The 18,329-nt window shown below is 42.6% G+C and overlaps 1 protein-coding gene across 6 annotated transcripts in view; it reads left to right on the forward strand.

Annotated features, from left to right (window-relative positions):
* Window positions 1–18,329, forward strand: part of RBM47 (RNA binding motif protein 47) — an 87,348-nt gene that overhangs the window by 48,940 nt on the left and 20,079 nt on the right. The window contains exon 1 of one of the 6 annotated variants that reach the window (XM_026093744.2): window positions 12,944–13,096. The exons of the other annotated variants lie outside the window; for them this stretch is intronic. The gene's annotated coding sequence lies outside the window, so the exon portion shown is untranslated. Of the gene's footprint in view, window positions 1–12,943; window positions 13,097–18,329 lie in introns of those variants that run through there. 6 annotated transcript variants of the gene reach the window in all.

Genomic DNA, 18,329 nt, shown 5'->3' on the forward strand with positions numbered 1-18,329 from the left:
GGCCCAGCAGGACAGAGGATGAGCTGGAGAATGGAGCTATCACACAGCACAGATGTATGCAGAGCACACGAGGCTGCTTCGAGCTGCTCCAGGGATCAAAGCCCAGGGCTTTTGCCCGAGTGGGGTAATGGGAAGGGTACATGCACCCTCCTCTGTGCTCCTTCTCCAGGCTGAATAGAGTTGCAGCACAGGTAGCAGTCTAGCCCTTCTTTCACGTGGACCCAATGAGGCTTGATTAAACTGCAGGGTTCACTAAGTCTAATTGGCCTGGTCCAGGTAGCTCGAACATGCCCTACGCTAGGAGTGGAGATGCCCCCAGGCTGCCTCAAGCTCAGCGCTGTTCCAGGGCTCTGTGTGGGACTCCCCTGCTGCAGCTCTCTCTCCTGTTTTCCTTCTATAAAAAAATGTGATCCTCTTTCAGGAGAGGTTATTTGCAGCTCCTCCACAAGAGACAAGCACAAAACAGGTGTTTATATTACGGCTGACTGAGATTTTGTTTTTAAACAAAACACACATTTGGTGGAAAATACACATGACTGAAGCCAAAAGTGTTCAAAAGGACATCACAGCTTCAATTAAGTTATCATGTCCAGGATATAATTTCTGGTCCAAACCAAGAGAAAGAACTACTCCAAAGCAGCCAGGACTGCAGAAAGCTCATCTGAGATGCGAGACTCCCACTCGGCAGCCTGTGCTCTGGCTACTTCAGCTGAGGGTCCTGTATGTGACTGCCAGATTAATGAAACATATTTATATTCCCCAAACCAGAATCACTAGATGACACTTTCTCTCTTTGAGTTAAAAACTCATACTTGGATTTGTAAAACATTGTGCTCTCAACTTGACAGGCTAGTTAGAGAAACTCTTGACAGATAGTGATGGGTTCTCTTTTCTCCTATTATGTTTTTTCCCTGCTTTCATACAGTTCCTTATTTTCTTTGATAAGTCAAGTCTAAATTTATAGTTGTAGTGTATTCATTCTGACTGTACAGTCGAGCAAATGTTGGCTTCCCTGTTCTGGTGAGAAACAAGAACACTGTTTGATATTAAACAATACATTGTTTTGGTGCTCCCACTGCTTTTGAGTATAAGAACATTAGAAACAAACACCCATAATGAGATAATAAAAAACCTGATCTTTCCCTTTGCTGAAATAAATGCACAATAGCTTTTTTAGTACATTAGCTTTCAGGGGTTTCCAAACCATCGGTAGACAGCTAGACAGATTGTTCCATTATACCATCCTCATTAAAGGACATCATTGGCTCCAGATTTCAGCCTATCCTGGATGTTTCTTTCTTGCTTTATTAGAAGGTCAGTTCTTTCTGAATATGTCTTCTTTGTTACTATTGCCTTAAAATTAACCACTGTTATAAAGAGCAGCTGAAAGATGGAAAAAGATAAGAGAAAAACAATTTATCCTTCAAACCATTATGTTCTTTCTGTGCATTGTGCTCTTCCTAGAAAAGAAGGGAAGGAAGGAAAGCAGCTCTCTCTGGAGCCAATGCTTCTACTAATGAACTGAAAAAAGCAAAAGCAGCAGCCAGGATTTTTCATACACAGCTTCCCATTCCAAGAGTGCAAAATCCTATTTTTTCTGATCTCTCTGCTGCAGGACACACCTTTAAATGTTTTCATTACTTCTGTGACATTGCAGTAACTTTATATCTGTAACCATAGCAAATTCAATGAAGCCTAAATATAGTGTTTCTGAAGAAAGAAGGACATTTTTTACGGTCTAGGTTAATTTTTAAAAGTTACATGGTCTAATTAAATGGAAGTGTAGTATAGTCTAGGAAATTTGATTTTTACACAGAATTAGAATGTAATTGTTTACCATTTTTGCATAATTTTGTCATAAGATTTCTAGCAGTTGGGCCATGTAATAATTAAAGTTTGTGTCTGATAGATGGGAGTTTTTGGTTTGTACCTGTTGCAATTTCAAGATACGTGTATTTAAAGTCAGACTTCCCCAAGCCAATACCTAAGCACTTACACAGTTTTCAAAGACTCTTGAACATGCTTAGTTCCTACTTATCTCAGTGTGAATTTGACAGACAAGGACTGCAGGATTTAACATCATTATAACCGGATGATCCGTGAATAGCAGAACTTATTAAGCCTGGTTTTCTACAGTATTGCAGTAGGAATGCATAATAGTTACAGCTCTATTATGTATTTCCAACTGCTCCCATGCCCCCAGCTTCTGCCTTTCTCCCTTGCTGCTTTCTGCGTCCTCTTCCTGCTTGGCTGAGCAGGTTCGGGGCTGTTCGGAGCTATGCGTCATTGTGTCCCGTGGGGTGGGGGAAAAGCTGACTTATAACTGCCTCTCCCTCAATTGGATACAAATTTAAGCCATCTCCCCTGTTTAGCCCTAATTTTCGTGAAGCTATATGAACTTAAACTCTTTGAGACATCTCTCCACTTGAGTGATGCTTGGCTGCAACTGGCTGGCAGATTCAGGAGTTGTGAACGGGGGAGGTTGGGGGCTGGCTGGCACAGCATGATTTCATAAGCCTAGAGGGTTTGGGGTGTGGGGTTATTTTTAGGAAACCGGGCTAAGAATACCAAGCATTGATCAAAAAAAGGAAGAGTGTGCAAGTGTGAGGAATCATATTCAAATGGGGAAAATAATTCCTAGTAAAAGACAACATGAGGTCTATTTATTGCCTGTTTATTCTGTTACAGTGGCAAATACCGCTGGTCTTCTGTATAGAAATGCATTCCCTCCCCTTCCAAGTTTAAATCCTTAGAACAGTTTATCTGTGAGTTTTGCATTTAACAGAAGCTATACTTCTGGACTATTCGTGGTAAGGCGAAGTGGCTTTAGGATTTAACCATTAGTTAGTACTGGACTTTGTTCACTTTGACATGATGACCTTTGGCCACTTGAGGTAGGTTGGTTGCTCTTGGTGAAACATGATCATAGTGTACTCAGGGAGGAACCTTTTGTAAAATGCCCTTTATCAGCTTTGGTTGTTGTTGGAGGTTGTAATGATTCAGGTTCCCTTGATAATTTGTTCTGTTGTTTCTCTGTGACCTATGAAGTCCCTTCTTCAATTAAGATCTCAAAGCTGCAGACAGGTTGGGCATTTTGGCACAAAACAGAAGCAGCTGTCCTGTGCACACCGTAGCTTAGCTGATCTGTACTCACCAGTACTCGGGCCCATGCCACAGCGCCACGGGGTGCCTAAGTCTACTGTCACCCATCTGCTGGGGAGTTCCCTTGAGGTTAGTAGCCTCATCCTGTAGCTATTTCCTATGATTATGGTTATATTTCATATGGACACAGAATATGCCAAAGAGAACCTGGTTAGTGACCCATCCATTTTACTAAAGCACAGTGTAAGAGGAAGTAATTATGGAATAGCCTTGTTCCAAAGTTACCTGTCCTCCTAATCACCTAATACACCAATCACAGCAATCACCAAATTGAACAGTACAAGAGACTGTCTTATGTCTTAAACCTGGCAGTTTATAGTCTTGTTGCCTTCTTGAAGCTGAATATGTTCTGAATACAACTGAATATCTTTGTTAGAAATGGGCAGTCAGTCATTTTGGAGGCTCTGTTCCTCAGGTGTGTCTTGCAACAGTAAGTTTCATGATAGGTAACTTCTCTTCATTAGTTTAAAATTTACTGCCTTCCAGTTCCACAGAGACCCTCATGGTAGGAAGCATGACACATGACACTTAGACCATTGTTAAATTCATGGGGAAATGATTCACGGCAAGAGATGGTGTGAAGTCAGAGTTGTCTCTAGGACAGGAATGGCCAACCTGTTACTGAGCGTGAACTGCTTTTGAAATGAAGCGTAAGATGAGAACACACCTGGTTGAGCTGGCTGTGAAAGTGCAAGGAGTGACACAAGGAGCAGAGTACCCTGAGCTGGCGTGCAGGATAGCTGGCACCTAGGTGGGCCCTTGTGGGTCATGTCTAACTACAGTGTAAGCCACATGTGTCTCATTAGCTACAGTCTGGCCTCCTCTTGCTTGTACAAGCCAGAACGTTAATTCTCCCCTTGCTCTGGGTTGCAAGTGTTCTTCTGCGCTACGGACATGCACAGCAACCATCATATGTACTTAACAGTTGCTTTTTAGCATTCTGTTTAATCTGCTAAGGAGATCAATAACAGACCAAAGTAACCTTTTCAACTGTATCATATGGCCTTTTCAGGTGTAAATGTGAGAATTCAAAGTAATGCATTTTTTTCCTCTCTGAAATGGCGTATCTGCGTGATTACATAAGGAAAGGACTTTTCCTTTGTTGGCATCATCAATATGCTTAGCAAGCCATATGCAAGGCAGTTTTAATCCACTTAGGTTTCTTTTTTAACAAAAATTGTTCCCCAAAGAACTGAGAATTCCCAAAGAATTGCCATTGTAATGACACAAAAGCATTCTAAAGCCTCAGCATAGCCTTACTGCTCTTCAGTCTTGTGGCACATCCTCTGAAAAAGATTTTTCTTCAAGACACAAAAGCCAAAGCACAAATCAAGGGAATCATCACCTCCCAATTGTTTTATTTGTTGTTTCTGGAATGCACTATTTTGTACATACCACTGATTTAATACCTTGAAACATACGTGAGAGTCAAATTAAATCCCTGATGTAACACTCTTCATGTCAAAGATGATGATGTGGCACCAAGAGCAAATTAGATTCATTCAGATAATTTATACACCAAAAAAATTTCAATCAGCTCTTCACATGCACCTCTAAGCATAAAGAAACAAATAATTTCTTCTACAGAGAGAAAATATTTTTTTTTATTTAATATATGTGAGGTGTTCAGACCTTAAGGGTGACGTGGAAGTCTAAGCATTTTGACAGGTGACAGACAGGTGGCAACCTGGTTGTTGCTGCATGAAATTGTGTACTTAGATCACAATATATTACATTTTCATATTCATTGATTCTGTGCTAAATCATGTTGTACTGAATCAAATTGGGTAAAACTGGGACAAACTGCACAAAAATGCCATCCTCCTGCTTTTGGAATAGCCTCCAGTAATGCAGCAGGACGGGAAATGGCTTCAAATGCAAGTCTCTGCTTACCTCCAGTGGTGCTCTGCTGATAGCACACGGCTGCGGCAAGGGCAGGTTCCAGCCATGTTAAGCTGCGCAGCGACTGCGGCAGCTCTCTGCGTAGCTGCTAAACCGCTTACCTTTAAAATGCAACCCATTTGTATTTTTCCCACTAAACGTGTTTCCTCTGAAAGTTCACCATGGATGTTGCTGAAAAGGGTAAAGGCTAAAGAGTCACTGACCTTTTAAAGTTCCCGAGCAGATTTTAACTGCTTTTTCAAAAAAGGGAGTATCACTGAGGAATTAGTCATCTGTCACCTGGTTAACCCGCTGACAAGCTGCAATTTCCTGTTTAATTGCAGATGCTTCCTTGCAAACAGCTAACATTTCAGATGCATGCTGGACTTTATTTATGTCCAATAATTGAGGACAGTGGTTCCCATCAGCTGCACCTCTCACAGTAACTAAAGCATGCCAGCGTCTGCTCCCAAGTGCCGCCCAGCACACAGTCCTTTGGCCAGAGCCTTTCCTCCCCCCGACAAGGTGGGTTGCCCGCCGTGGGCCGTCCCTGCCTCTCGCTCTTTCAAACTGAGCAGCAGATCCTCGGTCAGTGCAGAGGCATTTTCTGGCATAAGGAAGGGAAAGAGCAATTTTGCTAATGTCTTTAATAATTACAGCCATTCAGACCATTCTTCTCATTCCTAAACATTTCCGTTATTATGGTCCTTGCAGTCACAGACGCCTGGCCTGTTTTGTCTTGTCAAGTTAGGTCATCAGTGCTCCGAGGTTTTTCTTTGAGAGACACGTGTTTTATAGCAGAAGCGTAGCCCTGTAAAAAATCACCTTGCAGTGGGGTTTTGTTACTGCTGCCCGTTAACACAGTCCCTGAGCACTTTCAGGTTTAATTAGGCCAGCTCTGCGCTGCAGGGTGACCCAGAGCGGCCGTGGCAGGCGGCGGGGTGGTGGCTGCCGCAGACCCTGCGCTGGCAGTGGGCCCCCGCGCAGGTGCAGCCGGCGAGGCCAGAGCGCACTTTCGCTCCTCGGGCTCGTTTGGTTACGGTGGGTGGTTTTACCACAGGGCTGCAAAGTTCAGAGCGAGAGCACTTTCTGCTATACTGGTATTTCTGCGCTAGGGAAGTGGCTCGGTATAGCTGTAGCTTTAGGGCTTACCTATATATGGATTTTCCACACCGCCGCGCTCGGCTCCAGCGAGAGAGCAGACGACTCTGCCTGGGGCATCAGGATAACTCCTAACCCGGACACATCTCTTTACTGTTTAAATAAAGTCCAGTCCCACCTATTCTGGCAGCGTAGCACTGATAAAAAAGTCTATTGAACGCTTACAGAGTTCCTAAATAACGACGCCTTTTCTGTCCATTGGCTGAACAATGGCAGTTCAGATGCTGCTTAAATCATAAACAGCTGCATTTTGTAATCCTGACAATGAATCAGTATTCTGTAACATGTCAGCTGCTAATGTGTAATAAAACATACTGTAAAAGACACAGAAATTAATGGAGGTAGTAAATACGCCCCTGCAACTCACTCAGTCCCCTCTAGTCAGAATTTTTCCTTCATATTACTGGGAAGCAGAAGAATAAATCTTTCTTCCTGGAGAAAACTACATCATTTCCCATATCTGACAACCTCTTCTTATAAATGATTTCCAAGTGGTGGATATTGTCTTGTTTTCAATAAGACATTAATAACTAAAATAGATAAGATTATGCCATGACCAGAGATGATGCCTATTAGCTGGGGGAGTTCTTTCCTCTTAGTGTTCTCATTTGCCCTAACCTGCTAAGGTGCAGGGCAGCTGCTGGAAGAGAGGAGGTGAAGGTTACCTATGCTAACCGTGGTCATTTTCATACCTGGATTCTGCAAGTCAAATTTCAGACTCTTGTAAACAGAAATTTGGTGGTCTTCATCCTCCCTCTTGCAAACATATACCACAAAACCCCACGATGCTCCCTGTTGCCCAAAGGCCCGCGAGGGAAATGGTGAGAATGTAAATGGCTGGGAATTTTTTACGGGCAAAGCCCAATGGGGATGTTGGTGGCTCGTGCGGCTGGATGTCCTCACTAGCGCCAGGCAGTGGCCAGCAGCCGCCCCTCGGCTCCGGCTGGCCCCTGAGGGCTCTCGCGGCTCCCAGAGTCGGTGCCGCTGCGCTGTGTCTCTGCCCTGGTGTCCTCCAGCCCCTGCGGCCTCACGGGATCTGGAGCACTAAAATTCACTAGCTGTATCCATGCTTTTAAAAAGTAACAGTTTGTTTTTCTACCCTCTGATCCCTGTAGATGGTTCAGTGAGCTCCCTGGTGTTACTAAAAGGGCCCTCATCCACCTCCTGTGAAATCTCAGCGGCTTCTCCAGAGCAGGAGCTATGCTATAAAACTAGATTCAGAAGTCTTTAAAAGAAATCTTTCCCTTCTTTTCCCAGGAACTTCCCCAACACCAGTGCTTCTGCAAATGCTGGAAGCGAGCAGTGCTGCCCAAAGAACCAGTCCCACCACCTCCCGTCCCTCCTGCCAGCACAAGCGCAGGCGTAGGGGCATGGCCCACGGGGGGTCGGGCTGCCACCCGCTCCCAGCATCGTTTCCTCACCTTGGCGTGTGGTGCAGCCGCGCGGAGGCTTGTGTCCCCCCGTCTGCCTAAATTTTTGGACCTAACACCTTCTTCTGGGCGTAAATGGAAGCACATAATTGTACATGGGGAAACTGAACCCACCCCCCGCCCCAGGGAAATCCTCTGTGTTGACTTTCATTACAGAGTGACAATTAGTGTTTGCTAAAATAAAACCAAAACTTTGTCTAGCAACGGTTAAGGTTATCAGGACAACCCCCAACTGCCCATGAACCAGAGAAACCTGAGATTAAAGAATAAAAGGGGAAGGACCACTATGCCCTTGGCCACCTTTACGGCTCTATGAGAAGGCTGCTTTTATGGCAGCCCCCAAAAGGCAACCTACCCCCAACTTCACCAAACTCAGCTTACTTCACAGCCTGCCTCGCCAGCAACCACACACCACCATGTCCCAGCAGCAGTGGGTCATGGGGCTGCTGCTCTCCAGGAATCTGAGAGGTTTATGTGGGCTGCTATTGCATTTAGGAGCACCTCCAGGACCTAATTCTGCAGTTTTATTCAGGGAAAACCCTCAGCCTCATGAGGCTATATAGTAAAACTGCTTGGAGGCATGTAATTATATGTGTTTGTGTGTTACATATGATAGTGGTACCTATTACAGGCTGTGTGTTCTCTAAAGAATTTTATCAATTTGTGGCCTGTATCAATTTTAAGAAAGCCAAGACACGAAGAACTGTGCTTTATTAACTTGCATTGTATAAGAACAGGTGTAAGAGAACATGTTATTCATCAAAATAAAGTGATGTTGTCTCTTTAAACATTCAAATAGGCAATAAAATGGTTCTGCAAACATGTAGGAACCTGTTCCACCAAACACAAAATGGTTTTGTTAAAAAGAGAAGCAAAGGGAAGGGAACAAATGAAAAGAAAAAAGGCTGTCAGGGAGAGACTATGAGGACCTAATGGTACTGTGGCTCAGGAAGAGCCTGTATGTGCATATACTGATCAAAGGTAAAGACTTTCTGAGGCAGAGATCAGAGACTTTGCAGCTCACTCTGAAATGCATGTGGTTTGTAGGTGAAACGTTTTACCTGGCACCTTCCCTTCTCATTCCACTACAATCTGTCAGTAGTTTCCGAAGATCAAATGTAGCCGTAAAAGCCAACCCACTCTTCACTCCTTACTTTTCCTTCTCCTTTCACTTTCTGCTGTGTCTGCAATGACCCTGTCACATGATGTCAGGTTGCCACACTGCAATACCTCCTGAAATCCTATTTCCTACCATAACCATCAAAAATACTAACCATAATTCAGATAATGACCCTCAGTAAAATGATGAGGCTGTGATCGGCCTCTGGATCTCCCAGAGCATTTGGCTTTGATCTTTGTAAACATCTCAGAAACCAGAGCCAATTCTTTATTAGTGCTTTTCCTAGTGTGGGACCTAGTGCACCCTATTAGCAGAGGCAAGAAGCTGTATCTATTTCTGGGAAAAGTAACAGATGATGGGAAACATACAGTCTCCTTGAAAGCCTTTTCTGTATCAGGGAACAGGTCCTCATTGGAAATGCATTAGCACATTCTAGTGAATGTGTTAATGTTCTTTTCTTTTCGTCTCAATTTCCAGCTTTTTTTTTGTTACCGTGTTCAGGAGGAAATTATTTAGGAAAATCTTTTTCATGTAATCCCACTACAGGAAAGAATAGAAGGAACTGGAAGATCGTAAAATGGGAAACATAGGCATGGACTAGCCTGCATGGGCTTTTCTCTGTGTTGTTCCCATTTACATCTCTTAGGCTTGGGTTGCTAGTTAGCTGATCATGATCAAAAAGGAAATAACTAAATATTTATTTTTGGTATTTTAACAGAGGGTGACACTTCATCATTGCAGTCAAGCTGTGTATTAGGAGAAAGTATGTATTTATAGTCATACACAAGTTCAGAGGATGCTGTATGAGGAGAGGGGAGAGAGAGAGAGAGAGAGAGAGTGTGTGTGTGTGTGTGTGTGTGTGTGTGTGTGTGTGTGTACGTACAGAGTCTACCTGTCCTGGTGCTTGGATGGTCTACTATTAAAACTTTTCCACTCTGCTATGGTGTATTCATCTCATTATGTAGGAGCCATTATAAAAAGCCATATAAACATTAAAAACACAGTGTGTTTGAAGCCAAAAGGAGGTAGGTGCCCAATCCCAGGGAAAGCCAGAGGGCACGTGGATGATGTCTTGGAGATTCTGCCCAGCTTTCCTTGCATCCCTGTAAAAACACAATAATATATTTTCAAATTCTGCTGCTGAGGATAATAACACCTCAGAATATCATGTAGCAACTTGATGTCCTGACATTTAATTGTTTTAAACAATAATCAGGGCATATCCTGGAAACTAACAACAAGCTGGAGCTAAAAGTGAAAGTACAAAGTAAAAGCCAAGCTGGCTCCCTAGGTGATCCTAAATCAAATGATATATTAAAGATCCTTCTAAAATTGAGTGCACTGCATATTAACCCATCGGCTTATTAGCATCAGGGCATTTTCTTTCCACTTACACTGGAATAATCTTCCCTGTGCATTCAGGTGCATGCATGATCGTAGCTGATTAGATTCACTCTACAATGCTTAGATTTGAAAGTTCAGAGTAACTTGTTTTCCAACAGAAAAGTGCAAAGTAAAGATAAGGATCTTAAGTTAAAAAAATTAATTGATTTTGTTGAGGGGAGTTTTGTGAGCTTATATCAGCTAAATATTCTGTACTCACTTTCCTATACAGTCAGTGAGATTGAGACATGGATCTAATTTTGGCCAAATCTCCTAGATTTTAACCCCAGATTTAAGACTGATTCCTTTAACAGTCTTGGGCAAAATGCTTAACTGACGTGCTGCAGCTTTGCACCTGCAAAGTAGTAGCTGCTTCCCGGCAGCCTTCTCGTACCTAAGGAGTTAACATTTGCAGGGAGGAATGCTGGAGATAAAAGACTAGTACAGTGGACTTGGGCTGCAGGCATTTTGGGACCAGGATCCGGGCTGCAGGTGTGTTTGTACAGTGCCTACCACACTGTGGCCACACTACTGCCGATAAGTGAGTCTGGAAAGTCAGAGTAGGCTGATTGCGATCACCACCGGGACTTGTGCTGTAATTCGAAGAGCTGCCTTTCCTGTTCACTCTCAGGACTTGCCACGAAGATACTTCCTTTGCCACAGTCTTTGCCATCCTCCAAATTTCTCTCTCCACCTTGGTGCTTTCCGTTTTTTCTTTTTTCTTTTTTTTTTTTTTTTTTTTGAACTCTAGTGCCTATATCCTTTGACTCCTCTATCCCTTTTCTCTATTGAGCAGCCTCTGAATCTGTAGCATAAGGATGCCTCTAAGTTTTGCACGCCCACATTAAACCACTTGGAGGGTGAGAACAAGTTACTGTGAAGGACCAGCTGACACAAGCTGACATTGCTTTTCTGCAGAGTCCTCCCCTGCGCACAGTCTTTCACAGAGAGGTGAGACACCTCCCGTCCCCCCAGTGATGCCGGCAAGTGGCCCTGGGGCTGCCAGGCACTCGCTCCCCTTCCTGTGCTCCTCACCAGGCAGCGGCTCGGTCCCCCTGCTCCTCCCGCCCCGGTGTGCGGGGTGCTGCTGGGGACATGGTCCTTGACGTGGGCCATGGGGCACTGCCACATTCGCTGCTCTTGCAGAGATGCCTTCGGGAGCTCAAAGTCGAAACAAAAACAAGAGATCACCCGTACCGGGTCAGAGCAAAGATCCGCCTGGCCCAATGCCCTATGCCCTGTCCAGCTGCAGCCCGATGCCCGGAGAAAAGGGCAAGGACAAGGCAAGCACACAGTGATACCTCCTGGAGTACTGTCTTCCAGTGCAATGACCAAAAACCAGAATCACAACCTCCTCTTTTCTAGTTGTCTGGAGGATTGGGCTTTACTTTTTGGGGAAAAAAAAAAAGGAGAAAGGAATACATATGTCAGAAAACAACCAAATGGCGAATCTACTGTAAAAATTACTGATAGATAGCTAGGTAGATAGGTAGGTACATAGGGTGTGTGTATGCATGTTAAATTAAATATTTTGACCAGGCAGATTTTAATTTTCAGTTTGCTACAATCAGATATGGTTAAATGAGGGTGCACTATAATTATGTTCTTTTTAATGAGAATTCATAGAGCTTTCAAACTCTTGTACTGCGCCAAACTCAAACCATGATCAGGCCGAGCCCTGATTTCTAGGAAAAACTACCCCAAAGGAATCTGCCTGTGGCCCCTTGAGAATTCTGCAGCTTAACGTTCCCTTGAAACCTCTGGAGAAGCAGCTCTCCTGAGCCTTGTCAGAGCAGCCCTGAGTATCTTTGGAGCCCTCGTTCTCATAAAGTTGTGAAGCTAAGGTGGAAGCACTTTCTAGAGCCAGCTCGAGAGAGGACTGTAACCTGCAGTGGCTTTGCTTCTGCGTTACGCTGTTTGTTTTTCACTGTCTCTGGACAGTGTCCTTCCTGAGAAATCAGTCCACTCCCCAAGCCTGCCATGCTCCCTCTTTTCCCGCTGGCTGGTCATACTCACTGCCTGCTGCGCTGCCAAATCCATCATCCCGAGCAGGTTTCACTCCAGTTCCTTCTCTCGACTGCTCAGCAAGGTGTGTTGTTTGCTTTGCCTAAGTGCTGCTGTGGCCTAATGTACCGTTGTTATGTACAAACCATTTCTACTGTCATGAATCATGTTTTACCACCCCTTTGCTTTTACTTCTCCACCAGTTTTTTTTTTCTTTCAAGCAAACACATCTGAGTTCCGTGTTTGCAACTGAACCGGCACCCGCCAGGTATTCAGCCCCAGCTGAATTATTCCTGCAATCCAGGTGCCTCTGCGATTAGTAAACCTACCTTGCACACAGGTGATTTTCATTGCAACCAAAGGTAAATCCATTAAACACAGCCTAAAACAATTTTGCCAAGTACATATAAAGCAAAAGATTTTACTGAAAACCTCATGCCATCGAGCAAAATATGCCCCTTGCTTATCTTATCTGTTGTGAGTAACTCAAGCTATTTGCACAACGCCTTGTGCTAGGAAGGAGTTGTTTGTACATGTTTCACTCCCTTTTTTGCAAGTTTTGAATTTTGAATGAAATCTTTCTGTTCAAACTCCTGCCCCGTGAAAATGTCAAAGTTTCCCTTTGCTATTCTTCCCTTAAGGTTCAACCCAGCCCTCCAAAAATCCATTAGTTACAGATGGTTCTCTATTAATTTTCAAGCTGCTTTGGAGAGCTCTCAGCATCTGGCAGCGCCAACATCCCCTTTCCCTTCTGTCCCACCCACTTAGCCTCAGTCTAAGAGCCCTTAACAAATGACTCCCAAGGAATTTAAATGGCTAACGCTCGCTGACCAATAAAGTGGTGCATGAACACTATAACCAGGTTACACAGTTCTCGTGATTAGCAAGCAAGGTTGCTCAGGCAAAGGTGCTTAGTGCTGTTAACCTGGCGTGCTTGGATTGCAGGATTGGAGAGGTAAGGGAAATATTTTTTATTCTGTAGGGATTTTTTATTTGGTTTTCATTTATCAGGTAGTCAAGACTGAGAGTGTGTCCTTGTCAAGGAAGCAGATTTGGTTTTTTTCTTTCCATTGGAGGGTCTTAGGGAGTTGTATGAGAAGGAAGCAACTACTTCTAAACTTGAACTAAGAGCTGGACAAATGAGTACCTGAAAGAATTTGCCTGGCAAGTAACAAAGCAAATGCCACAACTGTTAAAGCTAAAATACTGCTATGTTTAACCACTTATACTACTTAGAAGAAAACAAAATCAGTTTCAGAGAGGTGCTGTCTGTTCTCCTAAATCAATGAAGTGAAAGGCAGGCATTAACCAGCCATCTTCTGCTTTATTTTGAACTGGCCTGTTTCTGCCATCGTCTTTTGTGCTGACCTGGGTTTTCTTCTGCTCTTACTCGAAGAACTGACATCAAAATCAAGCCTTAAAAGTGGGTTATCAGCTTTAGATAGAGGATTCGGGGCTTGTACATTGAGGGTGGCAAGGAAGGCTGAGCAGGCAGGGTATATATGCAATTATCATTAATAGAAATGAGTCTATACAACTCATTCTGTGTGTTGAATATTTGATAATATTTTAAGAGAATGAGGTTCTGATAACAATGTATTAACAGTCTAATTAAAAAGCATGTGAAACGCTTAAGTCTTGTGCATGACATAGGACACGTGATGTTAATCTGTTCACCCTTTATTTATTTATTCATTGATTTATTTATTTATTGGGATCAGTGTTAATAACAATAGCAAAGTTTGAACTTAAATCTGGAAAAAAAGCAATTGAATCTAACATCTTTGAAAAAAAGAAAGGGAAACTTGGTTTTTATAACTCAGGTTCAGGTATGTTCCGACTTAAACCAACGGCAAGGTTGCTAATTCAGATGAAGATCAGATGCTGTAATTGTATATACTGGCGTACAGGTCTAGGCTAAGTGGGGTAGTCGTTGTGCTCTGAAATGCATGTTTGAAGTGTGATCCTTCGTTCTTGGCACATCCAAAGTTGCCATGTAGGATAGCCAGTGTCCGGAGCACAGGAGGAATGTTGCAGGACAAGGGACCTGCCATCCTCTGCGCTGCTTCACGGCCTGATAGGCTTCGTTGCAGAAAGGGTGTATTTTTCAATCGTATTATCTCAGTTAAACTTTGAAGGCCTTACGCTCCGGGCAATCCACAGTGACCCACACTAGTGCGTGCCAGCTGATGATGTGGCACCTAAGACCTTGTCTGGTGTCTGAAAGAGTTAAGAGAGTTTTTTAATTGGATTAAGTTAACACAATGAAGGTAACATGACTGCAAAACATGTCCTTTTTGCCCATCGAAACAAAGCCGTATGACTGTCTATCAGAAGCGTGCTGTAATGCTGTTGGTTTGATTATTTTTCCGTGGGTTTCTCATATAGTTCTGTACTTTATAACTGAGATTAGATAACGTGTTGGATAAAAATAAATACAGTTAACAAAGGAGGAGCCATATTGCTGGTCTTTTTAAGAGTTTCTATTTAATTCTGCATTTCAGTTCCATTCCTTGTTGAAGAAATTATATTGATTCAAATGTTGCTTTTCTTCTTTCTTCAGCTTTTAACTAAAAAAAAAAAAAAAATCCCAGTTAAGTGCAGCAAAAGGTGAATTTCAGATAACACCTGTCTCAAATCCCATTGTTTTTCTGAAATGCACAGAAATTTTGTTTCCAAATCACAGGTATTTCCAACTGAACTGTAATTTCAGTAGACTTAGACTGTCTCGAATTAACTCAACGCAGGAACGGGGCCTCCTGAGAGAGTCCCTGCCTTGGTTAAACTTTTTTTTTTTTTTTAATTTATAATATTAACCCTGGGCAGAGGTAATGAGTACTGGAAATCTCTTCCTTGTACTTGTAAACCTTGTTTCTTGATTTCAATCCAAGGGTTCAAAGGTTTGTACAAACTTCTTAGATCAGAGGTCAGACAAAATTGCTGCACTTTGCAGCTTCGTTCTGCCGATATGACAGAATTTCACAGCAAAGACGATTGCTTTTCATCCCCCTCTTCTCTGCTCACAGGCAACACCAGGCAATTAAAAGCATGATATGTACAAGTCAGCCATTGGTACCTGAGTTTAATAAATAACTAGCTGTGTTTCAGTGGTGCAAGGTGCATATTATAAAAAGGGTCAAATGTCAGTGCACAAAGAAAAAAACATGCAGTCACTGACTAAGCCAAATGTTTTGAGTTTAATATACTTTCGACAGTGAACATTCACATCGCAGTTGTGGTTAGCTGTATGCTGATTTTCGTTGCTGTGACCTGAGGGGGAGGGAACAAGTTGGGCCACTTTCAGCTTTCCCTTCAGTCGCTGCCTCCTGCTGAAATTGGAGTTGCACGTTGGGCCCCTCTGTTGTTGTAGCGTTCACGTGGTGAATACGAAACCGAGAATGTGGCAATAAAAATAGTGCGAAAGGTTAGTGGGAACTGAAAAGGCTTAAACCATGCTTTATTGTTATAAAATCAACTGAGCCAGTAGGCTTCGTATTAATAGGCAGTATGTTTAGTTGTGGGTTTTCTGTAAAATTAACTGAAAAAATGAGATCAGAAAGGCTGAATATGGAACTGCAGTCTATGGACCCCTTTCAGATACTTTTGATTGCACTGTGAGGTGGAACATTTTAGTGTAGTGTTTACACGGATAGCTAGACGGACAAACAGACAGACGGTGGTCTACATTATAGAAACACACAAAAATCACAAGCACATGCACACGCATCCCCACACCGCAGAGTTCAACAAGATTTTTCGCAGACATTTTCAATGATAGAATTACATCACTGTTTTTATATATAAAATATATCTTCCAAGAGGCAAGGAGTGAGCTAGGCGAATGTCTCATCTTTCCTGTGTAATAATTAAAGGAGGAGCCTTGTTTTGGTTTTGGTGCTAAATTGCAAAAGATCCTTTTTCCTGTCTTTTTTACAGTAAAAGCTTGCAAGCTCATAGTCCAGCCTATATGAAACACTTCTTCCTTTCCTAGAATGGACGTTTTTTAAAGCAGACAGCTAGTGAAGAGGGCACGCTTATCTGCGTGGGAATCTCTGCACAGATCACTGTTTCATTGCATTCGTGAAAAACACTGTAAAAAAAATTCCCATTAAATGCAACTCATCTGCAATAGGAAATGCTTGTACGATACTGAGTGATTACATTGCACTTTATTTAAGTGTCACACATTTTCCTGCCTGACAGTGTTAATAATAGACTTTGACTAAACTGAAATATGGGAATTTGGGGGGAAGCGAAGGGTTGTGTTTCCTGATTTGGAAAGCTGATAAGAAGGACTACATCTCCCGTCTTCTCAGCTTTCCTCAACATGTGGCTTCAATGTCTTGCAGGATAATAACTTCAGACCCAGCCAGCAACCAACTGGTCCTATTGAAAGAGAGGAGAGTTATATAATTATTTTGAGTTGGACTGTGCAAACGACAGAGCTGGGGCTAATCAGCTATACAACACACAGGTTACACAACCTGTTGGGACAAAGTTCTGAATGACTTGCAGGAAAGTGCATTATAAATTAAGGGAGGAGACTGGTTTTCACTTACCCAAACTTTCTTCAGAAGTGGTTTAAACTAAGATGGCTGGTTTGGCACCACAGTAAATTAAAAGCCCTCAAGAAATACACAATCTATTGACAGAGTTCACATGAAGAAGCAGTAAAAATAACAACCGTGTTGGTAGGATGCTCTGTGCTGGTGACAATTTGGCATATGGATAACTTTTTGGTCACCGTCACCTCATTCTTGCCATGGGAAAACCATGTATGCGCAAACAGAACTCTTGCTTGTCATCATCAAAAAACAATGGCAGGAGGTAAAAACCCAGGCTCCGGTAAGGTTTCTCACTTCATTGTCTAGGTTATCATTATCCAAATTTAGACTTTTACTTGAATACTATTTTTGTAATTTCCAGGCCAGGAGAATGGGTGGTTCAAGAGCCTCCTTCTTGTGAATGTTCATTCCTCTGCATTAATAATGCCGATGGATCATGCAAGTGAAATTTTTGGTAGCATCACCCTCCAAATTAAATATGCCTTAAAAGGGTGCAGAAAGAGTTGAAAATAGGATAGGCAGAAAGTTTGCATAATACAAAGTGAGTTGTTTTTGTATGGATATCATCATTTCAGTTTTATTAGTATTTTAATATTGTACAGAAAATTGCAGTGGCGTAAGATTAATATAGCTAAGGGAACTGGTATAGTATAACTAAAGGTATTACATCTGTGGTTCTTAATGCTGTTCACAACAGTGATGAAAATAAGGAAAGGAAGAAGTTTAACCTTCAAATCCTAGTCTGAAGTTGTAGCCAATTACTGACTCCACAAATAAGTGCTCAATTTTCTTACTGGAATTAAAGTTTGTACCTGGGCAATTCCAGGATTTTAATGTACAGAATAATTTCAGATGTTTTCCTTGTAAAAAGGCGGAAGACATAGAAGAAAATACAACAAAGTTGTTGCAGTTTTTCAGCCAAATACATTGCTCTTCGTTGGTGCCTGGGGGACATAACCAGTCCCTGCAAGACTTTTAAGGTGGGATTTTCAATATTGCTCATCCATGCCTGAAATATATCCCCATAGAAACTGTTAGAGTCTTAAAATTGGTATCAGAGGGAGTAGTGTTAGATGCTGAGTACTTTTGGAAATCTCACCCTCTTCTGTTTCTTTAAATTTTCTTCCTTTTTGAAAGAGTCAGTAAGAGGCAGGACCTGTCATCAAAAGATGAAACCAACCATTTTTAACATGCTTCAAAGGAAACCAACCATTTTTAACATCCTTGGGCCACCTAGGACAAATTTAAGCAACTGGCAGTTGGCTTGCTCTAGTAGATGGCTTAAAAGTAGTACATGGACCCCTTCTGCAGTAGCTCCATGCTGAAAACTGCCTCTCAAGACCAGAACATTAACCCATCCAATACAAGGTGAACATGACTAGCTGACCAGAATAAATTTAAAGATTAAGCTTGAAATATGGACTCTTCCACTGGAGGCAGTGTCAAGCTCCCTGCTGGGGTCCTGAGGACAGTCTGCCACAGCCACTGTTAGTAGAAATGGGAATTCCAGAAGCGAGCCTAGGGCCTTAGTAGGTTAGAGCATCCTGCAGTCCTGGAAAACTTTTTATGACTGAAGGAAAAGCTTAGTCTGGAGGAGGGAATAGCTCTGATTTTTCCTAGAAA

The sequence above is a fragment of the Dromaius novaehollandiae genome, chromosome 4 (assembly GCF_036370855.1).
Source record: "Dromaius novaehollandiae isolate bDroNov1 chromosome 4, bDroNov1.hap1, whole genome shotgun sequence".
Classification (NCBI taxonomy): Eukaryota; Metazoa; Chordata; class Aves; order Casuariiformes; family Dromaiidae; genus Dromaius; species Dromaius novaehollandiae.